The sequence below is a fragment of the Podarcis cretensis genome (assembly GCF_951804945.1).
Source record: "Podarcis cretensis genome assembly, chromosome: 9".
Taxonomy (NCBI): Eukaryota; Metazoa; Chordata; class Lepidosauria; order Squamata; family Lacertidae; genus Podarcis; species Podarcis cretensis.
In genome coordinates this window covers 70,746,271-70,765,979 of record NC_137178.1, presented here as the reverse complement: position 1 = coordinate 70,765,979, position 19,709 = coordinate 70,746,271, and the positions used below count along the sequence as shown (strand labels likewise).

General features: G+C 44.9%; 2 long non-coding RNA genes across 2 annotated transcripts in view; one reads left to right on the top strand and one right to left on the bottom strand.

The window, feature by feature from the left end:
* LOC307223670 overlaps positions 1–19,709 on the top strand; it is a 384,691-nt gene that overhangs the window by 66,744 nt on the left and 298,238 nt on the right. The gene's annotated exons all lie outside the window — the stretch shown is intronic.
* Positions 3,548–9,181, bottom strand: LOC307223841. Its single transcript, XR_013842295.1, has 3 exons — positions 8,966–9,181; positions 7,898–8,005; positions 3,548–5,390 (listed from the first exon to the last, which is right to left on the bottom strand). It is a non-coding gene; the product is annotated as an uncharacterized lncRNA (long non-coding RNA).

Sequence of the window (19,709 nt, the reverse complement as noted above, 5' to 3'; positions counted from 1 at the left end):
AACCTGAAGCACTATTTCTGGGTTAGCAGAGTGTGTAACCTGAGGCGTATGTAACCCGAGGTACCACTGTATTTCTTAAAAACAAAAACAAAAAACGTAACAATATATCAACATTGTCCGATACAGAGAAGCAATTTTTACCAGATTCAAGTAAGGCAATAAATGACATTCTTCTTATGCAGCTATGCCTTGGAATTTTGGCGGCAGCAATGGAAATAAGGAACAAAATCAGCAAGGGCTGCCTTCATGAAATGGCAAATTATTCAGTGGTGAAAGCCAAGTTTCTGTTAAACATCTCATGTTATCTTAGGTACCAGTCACATAATCCCTTATCAGCTAAACTTTTTTTTTATATATTATTATAAAAAATAAAAAATAAGGAACTTATATTCAAAAGGCCAAAGAAGAATTTCTAATGAGAAAGGATGTGCCAGCTTTTGGGGAAATTAACTGCTCCAGTGAATTGCAGAGATAAAGCGGAAGAAATTATCCCAATGATTCGTCTATTGTAATTAGAGATGGGCCTCAGCTTCTGAGGTACACAGCCAGATCCAAACTTCTCTCAAACTGGAAAGGGTGTGTGTGTGTGTGTGTGTGCGCGCGCGCGCGCTTTGCCTTGAGTCTTCCTCTTTTAAATGGCAAATACAACAGCAGTCAATTGAAACACCAATCACTTATTTTTCCTACCAAAGAGTGTAAATCTGTTGGTGTTATTACGGTCAGAGACCAGCTTATAAAACACACTTGGGGGTACAGTTAAAACAATGTACAACAATAAATTTAAAATTTATAAATGCGATAAGCATATAGACACTTAAAACTTTAAGATAAGCTACTGCATAGATATGACCCAGTCACCCATGGAACTGAGTTTGGGGATTTTCTTCACAAACTAGTTTGAGTCGGGGGATGGTCTGAGCCTACAAATCTGTACACAGAATCTGGCGACCATCTGGGTCGTCTTCTGATCTTTGCCTAACAGGAAAAGATCGAATTTTTGCTTTTCCGGGTGGTCAGTGAGCCTCACTAGTACGGGATCAATGGTCTTACTACGTGCCTCTTCATAAAAGGGACATCTAAAGAACAAGTGCTCTGGGCTTCCTATATCTCCCAATGAACAGGCACAAAGTCTCTGAGCATATGAGACTTTTTTAAAAGGCTCCTTCCAGGACCGGCAAGGGCAGAGCCGAGCTGCTTGTGAGTGTAAAGGCCCTTCTAGCATTTTTGGGTATGAGAAAGAAGAGATATGCTGCCGGTGCAGCTATATATCTCTCGATTTCTCCTATTTTATAATCGGGGCACCTTGGGCAGTTCTGCTGTCTCTGATTCTTTGCCTGACCATAGCTTTTGCCTGGCCCAACCCCAGACTTAGAAGGGCTTGAGGGGCAAAACCCAGTTTCTGAAGGGTGTTTAGGACTGACTGCTGTCAGCCAGCCTGACTGGAACTGGTTGCAGAGGATCAGTGGGGCTATTCCTCGGGGGAGCAGATTCAATGTCAGTCATTTGTAAATTGATGTTAGGCAATATTAGTAGATACCTGACTGTTGGACTGTGTTGGTCCTTCGACCCAGCCTTGTTTCAGGGTGGTGGCCTGTATCAAGACTACAGATCCAAGATTGACCAGAAGCCAGATTTACCCAAAGTCGCTTATCAGCTGAATTAAAGTTAAGATGATGAAGAAAAGTCATTGTTCACAGATTATTAAAGCCAGTACCAGCTTGGAGTAAGCTTTTACTCCTGAAGAAGCCAACCTTGGACTTAGAATGCTGCAGGGGAAAAACTACTGCAGGTGCTTTTAATCTTTCATTTTGGATCTTTGTGGCTAGATAACAGAATGTTAGTGCACTGTCAAAGCCACATATTCCTTTCTCTTGCACACTACTGGATCAGCTAACAATCTATCTACCTATCTACTAAGGTCCCCCACTCCAGGAGGCAGTTTACTGGCAAGGACCTCCTCGACCCATAGGAGCCAACTCCGAGGGGCCCCCAATAAAATATATTAAGGGATCAGCTCCCCCAGTTGATGGGCGTTGCCATTCAAATGATGTGTGTGTACCAAGTCTTGTGATCGATTTCATTCCAGTTGGCACCCTTGCCTGGACCTGTTGTAGCGAGGATGGAAACTTACTGAGGAAGGCACTGCTGAATCACACTCCATTGTCTCTTGAGACAAGCAGATGCCAACAACAACCAACAAAACTCCTGTCCCCATGATCCAAAGATGAGTGGCACCAGTAGTTTCTTCTCCTCCCAGTTGTAATTTCTCATTGATTTAGGAAAAGCAGGCAAAAAGGAAGCAATAAGAAGGCTAAGGGTACAGGGCTGATGGGTACAGGTTTGCCATTAAGCACCTTTGCTTGGGGGGGCGGGTGGTACGGGCCCGGCAAAGTCATTCTTTGACCCAGCCCAGCCCCTGTGTCAGAATTGCAACTGGCAATGTGGGACGGTGCTGGAATTGATGGAGTCTGACTATTATTATGAGTGTACCACTTCCATGCCAAAACAGCTTCTCGGTGGTTTACAAAGCGTGTTCTCCCTCATGGAGAGCATGTGTTGTAGTGGGGTCTGCCGAGCCACCCCTCTGTTGCCAGGAAGGGTTCCTAAAGAGGGCCTAGGGCAATGATTGGATGGCTGGGTTGCTGGGGTAAAAGTTATGTTGCAATTTTGGTGGGAGGGGTAAAATGTTTAAATACTCTGCACGCAGCCTGGAGCTTTCTCTTTGCTGCATGCAACGGATCACCCACCCACCTGCCCTAAATTAAGGGGGTTTTTTTGCATTGACCTTGCTATGCCTGTCATGGGGTCATCTGCCGTTGGGGCAGGGGCCTGGTAGGAATTTTGTCCATTTGGCTGATTGGCTGGAGCCATTTGGTTTTTGCCTACTGCGTAGCAAATCGTCACAACTTGTAAGGTTGCGGTTAGGCATTGGTTATAAATTTGTTGGTGGAGGGGTTAGGATAGGCTGGGCCTGCCCCTCCATGGTTGCTGCAGAAAGGGAATTCCGTTAAAGGAATCCAGGGGCTTGCCATCTTTTCATCCGAATCCCTGGAATGGGGCTAGGGCCAGCAAGCCTTGGGGAGCATGCGGGGAGAGGTGAGGGCCTGTGACTCAGCTCCATTTCTCCCCAATATTGTTTTCCCTTACTGGCTTTCAGTGGTGCCCGGAAGTCAGTTCTGTCCCCAGGCGGGGGGACAGATAGTCTTAACCAATGCCTAAACAACCACTCACACTTATGTATTTCAATAAAGTTGTGGCCAAAATTATGCCAAAAACCTTAAACAAAAATAATGTGTATGATGTGAGTTATTTGGGGGGTGGCTTGGGGACCTCGACATGCAACTATTTAATCAATACATCATTAAACACGCAATAGCAATTCCATTGGGGCATTAAAACTTCCTTAAGTGAAATGTACAATGGGACAAACAATTAAAATTCAGAGCAAATTTGTTCTGTTTTTTTTTAAAAAAACAGTTAAAACAATAAAACCAGATGTTCAGTTCATAAGATCGCTTGCCGTAACAGTTGTGTCTCCAGGAGCTGGCAGAATGCCAACACTTATGGGGCCTCTCATATTTTCTTTGGGGGGGGGGTATATTCCACAGCACTGGTGCCACCAGTGAAAAGGCCCACCTTTGGTTTTCCACAAGACAATAAAGATTCGGTTGAGGCAAAACTAATCAGGTTCCATTAGCTGATTGTAGTGCCCTCACTCTAATCTGCCCTTGGTCAGTCTTTATTGCACCAGTCTTTATTGCACAAGCAATAGGGATTTCAGCATAGCACTGGCTAGGCACTTGATAGTTTTGAATAAGGACTCTTTCTGCACTGCCTTTAATAAGAAATAAGAAGCTCACGAGCAAGTAAAGGATATAGAAACACTCCATAAGATAATGCGAAATGCAAGAAGAACTAATGGACAATGTGCTCATCATTAACTGCTGGGTAATAACAAGCTTTGTTAACAGTGTTTTATAGATTGTAATTGTTTCGCTGGCGGTTTGTTAATTATTCAATATGATTTATGCTGTATTTGTGATATTCTATTACGTTCTATCATATTATCATTATTTATTGTTTGTAAGCCCCTTTGGGATTCATTTGAATGAAACGTGGCCTAGAAATATATTGAATACAAAGAATCCAACCAGAACACCCACTTCTGAGCCCATCCTTCCCTGAGTTCTGGAGCAGCTCTGCACCACAGCAGAACTTAAGTAGGACAGCATGAAGTTACCGCTCTTGACATGTTCCCAAAAGGAGGCTTCTTTCGGGAGAGTGCAGCTGTCTGAGCAGTTTGAAGAACTAAGAAATGCCCTGCTGCGTTCGACCAAAGGCCACTGTAGCCTTCCCTTCTAGTCTCCCCACAGTGGCCAATCAAATGCCTCAGGTAAGTTTGCAAGCAGACCATGAGCATAATTGCACTCGCCCACTCACATTGCTCATCTGAGGATATTCAGTGAGACACAGTGCCTGAGATACTGGAGGTAATATACAGCCATCAGATTTGTGTAAAGGCATTGGGACATTGACAGTTTTATTTTTAATCCCCTTTCTAATGATCCCGAACATGGAATTTGCCTTTATTGGGGTTGCCATCTCCTGTTGAGGATTAAATTGTCACATTTAACGTTTGCAAAGGACTAGAACGGGCTGATTTCATTAATATTAATGTAAATACCTAATTCTGAAATCTGAATTGGTGCTTTAACACACACACATACAGCATATCTTCAAGGGATATTCATTTATGACCATTGCTTGTCTCTGAATTTGGGCCTCATATTAGGCACTGTGCAGAGGCAGCTGTGACAGCACTGGGTGCTAGATTCAGGCAGGTAGCCGTGTTGGTCTGACACAGTCAATATATATATATAAAATAGTCCAGTAGCCGTTAGGTTTCTGTTTGTGCCACTGGTGCAGTGCTTGGAGTCACAGGACTCTGTTTACATTCCAGGGATTCCAAACTGTTGAAAGTCTCATGGGAGATGGACGTTGTTGTTACTGGTTTCCTGTTCCTTTGTTCCAGTTGCCTCTCTGCTCTCACAGAGAGAGGATGTTCCTTTTCTGTCTGCATAGTTAGAAATAAAACTCTTTGCAATGTAGCTCAAATTTCTCGTCCTTCCCTGCATGCTGGATACTCTGCGTAATGGGGAACGTGCCTGGAGCCTCATCAAAGGCTCAGGTCGTTAATCACGTCAGAGGACTCGACCGGAGGAGGAGCTCGGTTGAACGCAAGTCCGACAGTAGCAGCTTAGAGACCAACTGAGTTTGTTCTTGGTATAAGTTTTCGTGTGCATGCACACTTCTTCAGATACCTTCAGATACTGGGTGCTCACAGTCAAACAGTCATAGCTGCGAAGGGCCCCATTCCATTGCAAGGAATGCTGCAACACACAAGCATTTTGCCTGTTCAAAACCTTTGGCAGGGCAGCTAGAGCATTTCAAAAGAGCCACAGAGATGTCCTTCCCTATATAACAGCAGAAGCAGCTGGTAGGGCCAAACAGAGCCAATCCAACCCTCTCGACAAAACAACCGCACCATTCCAACCCCCCACCACCTTCTCTTTCCTTCAGTTACCGGTGGTGACCTCCACATTGGGAAACCAGATAAGCAATGCTGTCCCATCCTGCTCCACAGCACTCTAAATGATAATGTTGTTGTTGTTGTTTAGGGAAGATTTAATGTCTGATGCTGTTTTGTTTTTAATATTCAGTTGGAAGCCACCCAGAGTGGCTGGGGAAACCCAGCCAGATGGGCAGGGTAGAAATAAATTATTATTATTATTATTATTATTATTATTATTATTATTATTATACATCTGGTTGGGGTTTGGCAGAGAGACAAAATAAGCAGCCATATTTGGAACGGGGTGGCCAAATCTGTACTTTTTAGAAAAGCATATGGTTGAGTTGTAATGCCTATATTGTGGTTCGAGGACCCGACCCCCGCAATGTGGAATGAATACACAAGGACACGTGATATAAGGTTAATGGGCAAGAAAAGGCCACAACTTTATTGATTACAGCAGTGATAAGGTATTGGCTTAGGCATTGGATGTCTAAAACAAGGGGGTTTATTCACCAGTAGGTGGAGCCTGTTGATGCTAATCCAACTATAGGCTCTCCCCTGATGTCACCGAGGGTCGTGCCATGGCCTCCCGCCACGCAGGCATCGGACAGAGTACACGACCGCCAGATTCCTTTAACGGAATACCCAAAAATTGAAGGCATAGGCGATGGCCACACCTAGCTCTTCGACACCACAACACATTATTCCAATGCCTAACCTACCCACCAATACCACGAAAGTTGTGACGATTGCTACAAGGTAGGCGAAAAAAACAAAAAGCCTAATGCCAAATGGAAAAATTCCTACCAGGCCCCCTGGACAACCAGGGCGACCAACCTAAGGTCCATAGCAAGGCCAAGGAACTAAGACCCTGAGCTTGAAGGGAGTGGAGGGTGGGTGACTCGCGACGAGACGACGGAGAGGAGAATGAGGCCGAGGAGGGGCTGGCGCCGCAGCACATAGGCTGCTGAACACGCCCCCTCGGAGGCACCTGGTTGGGTGCCTGCCGATGGGCATGGGCGCCAGCCAGGTGAGTGGGGGAGGCAGGGGGCTACCGCCCCCTGCTAGTGGCGGAGCTCGGGCTCCCGCCCACAACCACTCCCCTCTCTTCCAGGGAGGAGAGTCTTTATGGAGCATTACATGAGGCATATGCATGGAAGGAAAAAGGTCATCCAAATCCAACTGAATGCTGGGGCTGGGAGAAAGAATGGGAGAACTTCCTCCAGTTCCTCCTTCCTGGTTAACATTTTTGCAATTTCCTCTTGGGGCACACTGGGAATTGATGCAGCATTGACTCTTATCATTCATGTTTTACCTGTTGATCTTGCCCAGATGGTGATAGAGACCTTGCCTATTGTCTCTGGGTCACCATCCCTTGTATTTTGCTCAGTGCTTGCTGTTTACCACCTAAGACAGGGGTGGCCAACTCCCAAGAGACTGCCATCTACTCACAGAGTTAAAAACTGGCAGTGATCTACCCTTTTTTGGGGGTTCAGATCAAAGTTGTTGAGCTTTTTCTGGAAGGAATACCCTGTTTTGGGGGGATCCGGTCTTTTTTTAGGGAGGAAGAAAGCCCCAGTTTTTGGGTGCAGGGCTTCTTGGGGGGAAGCCAGTGATCTGCCAGTGATCTACCACAGACTTTCAATTATCTACCAGTAGATCACAATCTAGTAGATCACAGTGCAGGTAGATCACAGTGCAGGTGGCACTGTGGGTTAAAGCCTCAGCGCCTAGGGCTTGCCGATCGAAAGGTCGGCGGTTCGAATCCCTGCGGCGGGGTGCGCTCCCGCTGCTCGGTCCCAGCGCCTGCCAACCTAGCAGTTCAAAAGCACCTCCGGGTGCAAGTAGATAAATAGGGACCGCTTACCAGCGGGAAGGTAAACAGCGTTTCCGTGTGCGGCTCTGGCTCTGGCCAGAGCAGCGATGTCACGCTGGCCACGTGACCCGGAAGTGTCTCCGGACAGCGCTGGCCCCTGGCCTCTTAAGTGAGATGGGCGCACAACCCCAGAGTCTGTCAAGACTGGCCCGTACGGGCAGGGGTACCTTTACCTTTACCTTTAGATCACAATCTACCTGTTGGACGTGCCTGACCTAAGATATCAACATCACATGAATTCTGGTCTTCCAGGTTGTTGGGTCAGGGGTGGAAGAAAGTTTTATATTCAGCACAATCTCCCTAAATTCAAGCCCAGGAATGGCACTCCCTGGATTTTCAGACAGATATCCATTGCTGTCGTGGGAAGCAAGTAAAATCCAGAGCGCAGCTTGGCTAACAATCCGTAGCAATGTTTTCTACAGTTTGCGAAAAGGAACGTGAAGCACCTCCATGCAGACACAAACGCGGTTGCTACATTGATCAAATGTTGCCGGAGCGATCAAATCTCTTTCTTCCCTCAAAAGTAGAAACCTCAAATTGGCCTTGAACTTTCACTGGAGAGGAAGTTTGGTCACAAAAGAGACAATCAAAGATATTGTGGTTGCCTGAGGCAGAAAATCAAAATGGCACTTTCCCATGCTGGTAAGAATATAACAATAAACTCAATAATTGACAATTTGCTGCTCTGGAACAGCACCCCAGAGTCTGCCACCTGAGGAGGTCTGCCCCACCCTGCCTCATAACAGAGCTGGCCTGGCAATTGTAGTCAATGCCAATATTCCAGCTGCCACAGCCATAGAAACAGGCACCCTGAGCCAATTCCAGACAGCAGAAGGTAAAATTGCATTATGGAACCCATTTGCTGAAAGTTGGGGGCAGGGAGTAGAATTAAAGAAGCATGCTATCAACATAAGCATATTCCTACTAATTAAGTAAAAACTTTTTTTTTCAAAAAAGAAAACAATTATCGAGCAAATAAGAGAAGCCAAAAATTGCCCCAAACCCTATAACATCTACAGGAAAAAATTTGCAGATTAAAAAAAAACCAGGCTAAAGCAGACCTCAAAGCAGAGCAGCCATCTGTGCCAGCCACGATTTCGTAATAATCCAACTCCTAATAGCATTGCGAATAATAACAGTAAAAATGGCAAGAGTTGCTATGTTTTCCCAGCAGTAATTATAGAACCTTTCTGTGGTGTCTGATCTTTGCTTATGGATCTTTACAACTGTGGTTAACGCTTTCAGAAACGCAACGTTTCTCTCCTTACAATACTCCCAACCCCCCACTCCCAGCCGTTCCCATTACAAAATAGAGGAGAAATGTTTCTGTGCTGATTTCCTGGAAATGTTCATCCTGTATCCACCAGTGAAATTCGAGACAGCCATGGCTTTAATGTCCCAAGACTGTAAAAAAGAAAAAGTTTTTGCTTATCTGCCAATCAGCTGCTAAACTAATAGGTCATATAAGGAAGACCATCTACAGACTTTTTCACATGGCTTCATTTTTTAACCACCTGATTCCTCAACACTCAGTGATTCCTAGCTGGTTGTGTGAAGAACACTGATGGAAAAGACTTGTGTTTGTGGTGAAAGGAAGTGATTAGGAAGGTGGGACTTCGTCTCCAAGCAGATCTGGATTGGACAGTTCTTTGGATAGAAGACTGCTCATTTATACTCCCCTTGGCTCTCTGGAGGAAAGGTACAATATAATGAATAACCAAATCACAGGTAGGAGGAGGGGTGGTAGAGAAGGAGACTAAAAATTTAAATAAACACTTTCTCACCTTAGGTCTTATAGAGCAGGCATGGCCAACTCCCAAGAGACTGCCATCTACTCACAGAGTTAAGGACTGGCAGTGATCTATCCCCCTTTTTGGGGGTTCAGGTCAAAGTTTAAGATTTGCATGCTCTACTGACTGAGCTATCTCCCCATTCTCATATCATACTTCTTGAAACATCCTTAACATGGGTTTTGTCAGGGTTTCATGTCCAAATTGCAAGTTCTTTTGGCATTTTCATGGGGGGAAACATGAAGGTCTCCAGTGTTCTTAATGCACGAAATGCAAGGAAATTTCGCCTGCCATCCTGGTGCAAAGTAGGGTGTGTGTGTGTCTGTGTCTGTGTCTGTGTGTCTGTACTAAGGCTGAGCACTGGATTTCGCTGAAACCCAAGACAATCCAGGGTGATCAGGGTGGAGTGGGGGATCCACGATTCAGTCAAGACATCCACCTGTTGCCTTGGCTTGAGTCAGGCTGTCCACAGTGATCTGAGGCTGTCAGGAGATATGCCTTGAGCAGGAATTCAGATACTCCTTTACAAGGCCCTTCCGTGCAGCCTACCAACTGCATGTTTAATTTGATTTTGTATAATGTCAGACCCTCCAAGATCCCCTGTTTCCCAGGGACAGTCCCAGATTTACAGAAGCTGTCCCAGTTTCTGATTTGATCCCAGAATGTCCCACTTTTCCTTAGGACGTCCCTATTTTCATCAGAGAAATATTGGAGGGTATGGAGCTAGCTGATCCCTGAGCCAAGGAGATAACTATACAACCTTTAGAAGACATCTGAAGGCAGCCCTGTATCAGAGTGGCTGGGGCAACCCAGTCAGATGGGCAGGGTATGAATAAGAAAATTATTATTGTTGTTGTTGTTGTTGTTGTTGTTGTTGGTGTTGTTGTTGTTGTTAAGTAGGACATCCATGTGTTCATCAGAGAAACATTGGAGAGTGTGTAATGTTTTAAATAGTTGTTTTAAACTATTTTAAACATTTTATTCTTTTTGTAAACCACTCTGAGGTTTTATTTTAAAAAATTCAAGTGGTATATACATTTTATGAAATAAATGATAAAATAAGTACATTTTGGTGAAATTCTCAGGGGTGAGGTGCAGGATTTTTTATGTGCTTACTTTTGAGCTGGTTAAGGGATGGTTTCTCCTTTCTTTCCTTCTCCACATCATTCCCACCAGTGTTCTTCACTCGGCAGCCTTCCTGGGTGACATCATGAGATAGCTCCTCCCATGAGGCTTTTTCAGCTCTGGAAGTGTCAGCAGCTAGGGAGACTGCAGAGATCTGGGGAAATGTTTCATGGAAAGTGGAGGGAACACATACACACACCTCCTTGGGCCAAGGTTAGCTCAAAACCTGTACAGCCAATAATGGCTCAGATTGTGCTATTGCCCTAAGCACCATGCCTTCAAGAGGCCAAGACTCTGAGCTAGCTTCCTTCCTTCCTTCCTTCCTTTTTTAAATTTTATTTGCTTAATTAAAAAACAACATTATTCATCATCCATTAATACAAAAAGATAAGAGAAATCAACTAAAAAGGGGGGGGGGGAGTCTAATCTAATAGAACAAAGAAGATCTTCTTACTTGACATACAATTTCCCATCTGCTCCATATTAACGTATTGCCAAAATTTGTCAGATGGTTATCAAAAGAGAAAATATAAATAAATATTTAATTGTCTGTGGTCTCGATTCTTACTACCCACTACTACAGATGTTATTTGAATGCTACAACAGAGTTCAGACGGCGACAAATATACTTTTCAAATATACTTTAACTGCTTCCCACTTTGAAATAAATACATGTTTTGGTTTATTTTATTTTATTTTTCAAATAGATTATCCAACTCTGAGCTTTCATTTTAAAAAAGTAAGCCTCTAGCTCTACAGGCAGTAAAGTTATAAAGCAAAATGTACAGAGCATCCTTCTAGTTGATTTCTGGGAGATAAGTCAGCTGCTCAGTGTTTTTAGCCAATGAGTGAAGTTTGAACTGTGATTGAAGAGTGAGTTCTTTGAGCACCAGCCTATAGGAATACACAAATGCAAAAAATACAGTTTTCGGTTGTTTTGTTCACAGTTCCTGAAAATAAATATTATGATTATGGGTGATGTAGGAGTAGTGATATTTTTTAATTACTAAATATACAAAAGAGCTAAAGGATTCTTAAATATGCTCTCTTGCCTTGAGTCACTGTTGTCTCCATTTCAGAAGGCGTTGGGACCATTGTCCTCTTTGCCACTCTCACTGTTGCCTGTGCTTTTTTTTCCTAGAAAAAAAGGTGTCAGAATTCACCATGAACACCTCCCTCGTTCTCTTAGAATGGCTATGGTGCCCACCTGAGAGGGGCCGGAACTGGGTTTTAGTGAGATCCAGCTGGGGAAAAAAGCCCTGACTGTTGCCATTCAGGCCGTCCTTTTCAACACCACAGAGATGTTTCTCCATCTCCCTAATCTTGTCACAGACTACATGCTCGGAGATGACAAGCTCTGCCACGGAAGAAAAGCAGAATACAAATATAACCATTTCAATTGATCAATCGATCAATCAATCAATCAGTCAGTCAGTCATAGTACTCCAATGAATTTATCCCACATCCTTGCCATTATGATGTGTGCATCCCTGCTCACACCATTATAGCTTGGGGTAAATTGTACTAGATATTAGCGTTGTGAGAACTCAAGTTATAGATAGGTAGCCGTGTTGGTCTGCCATAGTCAAAACAAAATAAAAAAATTCCTTCCAGTAGCACCTTAAAGACCAACTAAGTTAGTTCTAGGTATGAGCTTTCGTGTGCATGCTTTGAGTGTATCTGAAGAAGTGTGCATGCACACGAAAGCTCATACCTAGAACTAACTTAGTTGGTCTTTAAGGTGCTACTGGAAGGAATTTTTTTATTTTGTGAGAACTCAAGGCATCAAACTTTGTGCTCTCAGTACTGCATGGTTCAACCTGGGTATTTTATTGAGGAAAGTATCCATAAACGAATCTCGTAGAGAGATTGCTCTCACGTCAAGAGGCATGCTAAGCCACTCTTACAGAGCATTGTGCTAAACTACTCTGCAGAAAATCTTTCTTTGCAATTTGTATACAAGCCTGGGTAAGGGCGAGGAATCAAGAAAATTTAATTTTGACAGGCCTGATATATAGTCTATTTTGGTTAACCAAAAGGAACACATACATTTTCTACATTAGAGAAATTTCCATTATTTTCCTCTCAGCCATGAAAATCGATTCTGATGTGATTACACTCGGAGGCCGCTTGATGTGCCTCTGACAGTACAAAATGGATAGAAACGGTGGGTGGTGTTGAATCAAGGATACTGTGGTTAGCTGAACTCTTGTCACAAAGTCAAAATGGTGAGATTAGAATGCACACCATCCGTTTGTCTCATGCCAGGAACTGAGTCTCTGCGTGCCTGGGAGCAGGGTATAGGGGGAGTGTGGTAGCAATATTCTGATGTTTGATGATCAGAAGCACTTACATCATTTTCTGTTTGTTGTAAACAGTGCTATTTGCAGAAGTGGGAGGAAGTCACCACTGTTCATGGCATAAGGTAAAGGTAAAGGTACCCCTGCCCGTACGGGCCAGTCTTGACAGACTCTGGGGTTGTGCGCCCATCTCACTTAAGAGGCCAGGGGCCAGCGCTGTCCGGAGACACTTCCGGGTCACGTGGCCAGCGTGACATCGCTGCTCTGGCAAGCCAGAGCCGCACACGGAAACGCCGTTTACCTTCCCGCTGGTAAGCGGTCCCTATTTATCTACTTGCACCCGGAGGTGCTTTCGAACTGCTAGGTTGGCAGGCGCTGGGACCGAGCAGCGGGAGCGCACCCCGCCGCAGGGATTCGAACCGCCGACCTTTCGATCGGCAAGTCCTAGGCGCTGAGGCTTTAACCCACACCGCCACCTGCGTCCCCCGTTCATGGCATAAGTATCTCCTAATACGCGGGTGGCGCTGTGGGTAAAACCTCAGTGCCTAGGACTTGCCGATCGCATGGTCAGCGGTTCGAATCCCCGCGGCGGGGTGCGCTCCCGTCATTCGGTCCCAGCGCCTGCCAACCTAGCAGTTCGAAAGCACCTCCGGGTGCAAGTAGATAAATAGGGACCACTTACCAGCGGCGTTCCGTGTGCTGTGCTGGCTTGCCAGATGCAGCTTGTCACGCTGGCCACGTGACCCGGAAGTATCTGCGGACAGCGCTGGCTCCCGGCCTATAGAGTGAGATGAGCGCACAACCCTAGAGTCTGGCAAGACTGGCCCGAACGGGCAGGGGTACCTTTACCTTTACTTAATACTAAATAATGGAATGTAGTTTAATTGGTATCCATTAATTGGTATACATTCTGAAGGAAATCAGCCCTGAGTGCTCACTGGAAGGACAGATCCTGAAGCTGAGGTTCCAATACTTTGGCCACCTCATGAGTAGAGACGACTCCCTGGAAAAGACCGTGATGTTGGGAAAGATTGAGGGCACAAGGGGAAGGGGACGACAAGAGGACGAGATGGTTGGACAGTGTTCTTGAAGCTACCAGCATGAGTTTGACCAAACTGCGGGAGGCAGTGGAAGACAGGAGTGCCTGACGTGCTCTGGTCCATGGGGTCAGGAAGAGTCGAACACGACTAAGCAACAACAGTTTATTGGTTAATTTTTCTAATAAGGCTGTTTCCCATACTATTTGGTACCATTGGTCTATGCTTACTCTTGAAAGGTCTCTCCAGTGTCTGGCTATGATGTTTCTGGCTGCTGAGAGTAGGTGGGTTATGAGCTCTTTATGATGTGAGTGGGCATTATTATCGTGGAAGATGTTTAGTCACCCCGGTATGGCTCCCCTTTATCACATACACAGCCCAACAAGACAACGACAAGAATCCACCATATGAATCAATATGGCTAACCTGATTCAAAAACACCCACCCACCCCACTCACACATGAAAACAAAGTTCACGACAGCCAATCATAAACAACCACACCCTAGGCCAACCTCTCTCACCACCAAAGGAACACAAGCGAAAAGTAAAGAGAACCCACACAAGCGACGCTGACACAAAACCCTACACATACATCAAGTAGAACAGAAATATTGCCACCCCACCCCACCCCCACTCACCATGCCCACCTCCACGTCTTTCCCTGTTTTCTTCCTAATGTAACACTAATGTCTCAATAAATGAAACATGAAATGTAGAAAATGTAACTTGAAAAAAAGAGACATTGCACATACAGTGGTACCTCGGCTTAAGTACTTAATTCGTCCCTGACGTCCGTTCTTAACCTGAAACTGTTCTTAACCTGAAGCATCACTTTAGCTAATGGGGCCTCCTGCTGCTGCCGCGCCGCCAGAGCATGATTTCTGTTCTCATCCTGAAGCAAAGTTCTTAACCCGAGGTACTATTTCTGGGTTAGCGGGGTCTGTAACCTGAAGCGTATGCAACCTGAAGCGTATGTAACCCGAGGTACCACTGTACTCTGGTAAACCAATAAATCTTTAATAAAAAATATGTTAAAAAAATAAAAGAAAAACAATAATGGAATGTAAGGTAAAGGTAAAGGTACCCCTGCCCGTACGGGCCAGTCTTGACAGACTCTGGGGTTGTGCGCCCATCTCACTTAAGAGGCCAGGGGCCAGCGCTGTCCGGAGACACTTCCGGGTCACGTGGCCAGCGTGACATCGCTGCTCTGGCGAGCCAGAGCCGCACCCGGAAACGCCGTTTACCTTCCCGCTGGTAAGCGGTCCCTATTTATCTACTTGCATCCGGAGGTGCTTTCAAACTGCTAGGTTGGCAGGCGCTGGGACCGAGCAGCGGGAGCGCACCCCGCCGCAGGGATTCGAACCGCCGACCTTTCGATCGGCAAGCCCTAGGCGCTGAGGCTTTAACCCACAGCGCCACCTGCGTCCCTAATGGAATGTACCGGTAGTTAAATAATGGAATGTACCGGTAGTTAAATAGACACAGTTAGACAGGCAAAGTTGAAATCTACCCTGTTGGCATGTGAACTGGCCATGGGACTAGCCACACTCACTGGTGGAGCTCTCCTAAATCTCCAGGAAGCGTCTTTCCAGCCAGACCCAGACCAGGGGTCCTTTAACTGGAGATGTCAAATTCTGAGAGTGGCCCCTTCTGCTTGATGCCTTGCTACTGAGCCCTGGACCCTCCTCATATAAAGAATCCTGCATGCTACTGTAGTTATGAAACTGCTTTATACGGAGCCAGATTATCAGTCTAGTGAGTGCAGTATTTTCAACTCTCAATGGCAGCAGTTGTCTAAGACCTCCAGTGGAAATCTTTTCCCCAGGACTTGCTGTCTAAGATGCTTTTAACAGGAGATACTAGGATTGAAAGCATGTGCCCTACCACTGAGCTATGGCCCCCTCTCCCCAAGCTATTCTTGATTATCAAGGCGAGCTTAGAAGAACAGAAAAGACATACAGAATATCTTCTGCATGCTTCCTGATGTCTTGCGAAGGAAAGATGATGTGAACGTTTAGTCTGCAAGGGAGGTTTGGGATTAAGGATGTGACAGCTAGCTGTGGATTTTTTTGGTTGTTTTTTTTTCTGGAGCCAAAACCACACACTTGAAACTGCAAATCAACTTCTCTGCTGGAGAGGGTTAGCGACAGATTTTTGAAAGGTTGTAACTTAGGATGTCTTAAGGTTTTGATCCAGGGTGTTTGAAAAGGTCAGCATCCCAGTCTTTTTCACTGGTCTGGGCATGCTCTGACCCTAGAGACTGCCTCCAACTCCTCCTGCCCAAACACACCAACCCTGAACTATACCTTTGAACAGGATGAAGGCATTCAGTTGTCCACATTGGGTGGCTAGACTGCACTTACAAGTCTCAGCATGCCCAGAAGGAAAATGGGTACGCTGTTCCCACTGGAGAGCCTGGAACCCTATTCATTGATTCTTGGGAAGCCCTGGGGCAAAAGAGACCATTCACAGCATCAGTTCAAGAATAGGCTTATAAACAAGAATGTAACCCCCAATCCTTGACTAAACACCCAATAATTTCTTAGTTCAAACCATTTCTGCCACACTTAGCAGAGAATGACATGCATTCTGAAATGAAATGATTTGAACACATCCTAAGGCATGTGTTTCCTAAGTAGATACTAAGGGTTTTTCCAAATGACCTGTTTAATGTGCACTCATCCTGATTTGTCTGAGTGGAGGTTAGATGGCATTGCATCAAAGCAAATTATGTCCTATGTTTTCCAATACATTCCCCCATCATGTTCCTCATTGCAAAAATAAAATAAAATAAAAATCCAACCTTTGGGGGAAGTGGAAGTGGGTTTGTTGCACCAGACCCCACCAGTTCCCTATTACTGCACATCCTGAATTTGCCAGATTCATCTCACCCTAAAATAGTGACTACCTGGAAGCACCTTGCAAGTTCCACCTCACTTGGAATGAATGTGTGTCTTCATCCTGTCCCTTCATCCCACCCTAACACAGGACTGAGCAGACTCTCATATGTAGCCTGAATCATTCTGGAAGGCTCTGCCCTAGCTTCCCCGTTCCCAGCCAGATCTGTTTGTGAGAGTATTGTGAGAACTATTTCTGTGTGAAATTCTGTGTGCTGATCGCCAAAGAATTGATGCCTTTGAATTATTGTGCTGGAGGAGACTTTTGAGAGTCCCATGGACTTCAAGAAGATCAAACCTATCCATTCTGAAGGAAATCAGCCCTGAGTGCTCACTGGAAGGACAGATCCTGAAGCTGAGGCTCTAATACTTTGGCCACCACATGAGAAGAGAAGACTCCCTGGAAAAGACCCTGATGTTGGGAAAGATGGAGGGCACAAGGAGAAGGGGACGACAGAGGATGAGATGGTTGGACAGTGTTCTTGAAGCTACAAACATGAGTTTGACCAAACTGTGGGAGGCAGTAGAAGACAGGAGTGCCTGGCGGGCTCTGGTCCAGGGGGTCATGAAGAGTCGGACATGACTAAACAACTAAACAGCAACAACAATTTCTATGTGAGAGAAAAATGCTGTGGGGCGTGGGGTGTGGGGCTGTGGTATAGCCATTGACAAATTTCCTCTGAGGGAAATAAGTGTTTGAAAGAAAGAAGCTTGTTCATCTCTGCCCTAACACACCTTCACCATAGTAAAAGCTCTGCAGGTAAAACAAAAGGAAAAATTCAAGTAGACAGAGTGTCTCTTTCAAGGAAACGCTCCTCTGGCCTTTACTTTACCCATCACTTTGGTAGCAAACAGGACAGCGAGATTCTGAACAATGCTGCTTGTGGTATTTATACTTTTTAAAGCATTAATGGGAAAATGTATTGTATGAGCTAAATGTATCTGCGGGCGGTAAATTGGCCCATTTATACACTTTGGGTTCATGCTTACTCCCCATACATTGTTGAGAAGGTTGCTCTTCTCATGAGAATAATGGAGCCAGTTAGGGTGTCAAGAATGAACTAGTCCGTCCTGTGAGCTTTGACAGAGTAGTTAGGCTAAGGCTGATTAGCGTCATGGCTATCAGGGTTTAACATTTACACCAAGGACAATAACTTCTTCCAAGTGCCCTTTAGAGTATTTTCGTGATCATGAACTGCATCTGTTTTGGGTGTATATTACTGCTGTTGTGCTTATATTACTGTGTGATTTTGTATCTCTTTTTCTGTTGGGCTCTAAATGCCTGTCACTTGCTACAGTTCCTTCGGTCCAATCCTACATGTATTTACTCACATGCCAATCCCACAGAGTTCAGTGGGACTTATTCCCACATAAGTGTGCATTAGACTGAAGTGCAAGACACTACATTCTGTGTATACTGATCAGATGGACTCCAGTCCAGGTCACAAGTCATATTAAATTGTACATAAAGATAAGGTATGGTTTGAAGCAAACTATGTCATGGAAAGGGACGTGGGTGGTGCTGTGGGTTAAACGACAGAGCCTAGGACTTGACGATCAGAAGGTCGACGGTTCGAATCCCCGCGACGGGGTGAGCTCCCGTTGCTCAGACCCTGCTCCTGCCAACCAAGCAGTTCGAAAGCACCTCAAAGTGCAAGTAGATAAATAGGTACCACTCCGGTGGGAAGGTAAACGGCGTTTCCGTGCACTGCTGTGGTTCGCCAAAAGCAGCTTAGTCATGCTGGCCACATGACCCAGAAGCTGTACGCCGGCTCCCTCGGCCAATAAAGCGAGATGAGCCCTGCAACCCCAGAGTCAGTCACTACTGGACCTAATGGTCAGGGGTCCCTTTACCTTTACCTATGTCATGGAAAGAGTGTTGTATGCAACAAATACAGGAGATAATGGAAGATTATACCATGTGACAGACCTTTCTGCAGCCTGTGGGAAACTGTGGAGAGAGCCTCACTACAGTGCAGGTTTGTTTTTTTTACAAAGTTTTAAAAGAAAGAAAACGGAAAAGCTTCAGGTACCTTGCAAGGTTAAGAAAGGTAGAGGAACACCACCCCCAACCCAAAAATCTTGGAGACATTTCTTCCCAATTTTTATAGGGGGCTTCATTTTGCCCCACCCACCCAAAGAAGTGTTTGGCTCAGTTCTAGTTTTGCAAGAGAAATTTACCGTTGCTCCTTGCTTTTATCAAGCTGTAATGGAACCAAATGACCTTACCTGAATTCTCTGAAATATATAATGAATATCATATGATAATACCTGCCCATTTGAGATACGCATGGGGCCCATACATAGCTGTGAAGTTGCCTCTTCCACCTTGAGTGGCCATTGTTCTTTAAATATCAGACAGACCTAGTTGTCCTCCCCAGCTCGTAAAGAAAATCTTAAATTTTTAAAATTAGAATGCAGAGTGTCAAAAGGCACATTCCCTGCAAAATGTCAAATATTCACTCAGCAGGGATATCAGTTCTCAATGATCTTTCTTATATATTCTCCTTCTTTCTCTCTTTCATCTGAATGTTCCTTCAACACACCTCTGGCATTACTGCATTAAAAAGAAAACCCTAGCTATATCATGGTTTTTATTATTATTGTGATTCAGTCTACCCTTACTCTGCCACAACACTCTTTGCAAGCATTTTTAGGATTTAAGGTTTATTTAAGAATTAAAAGGAAACTTTGGATTATTTATCTGGTAGTGATTTTAGTCCTACAGAACAAGATGCATAGAGTAGCTAAAGCAAAATCCTGTTTATTGGACCATCTTCTCTTCAAATAAAAGTAAGCAAGAGTTCTATGTAACATGGGTAAATTTAGAGCAAAACCAGCTATCCTGTGTTCAGTGGGATATACAGTGGTACCTCGGGTTACATATGCTTCAGGTTACATACGCTTCAGGTTACAGACTCCACTAACCCAGAAATAGTGCTTCAGGTTAAAAACTTTGCTTCAGGATGAGAACAGAAATCATGCACCGGCGGCGCGGCAGCAGCAGCAGGCCCTATTAGCTAAAGTGGTGCTTCAGGTTAAGAACAGTTTCAGGTTAAGAACGGACCTCCGGAACGAATTAAGTACTTAACCCAAGGTACCACTGTA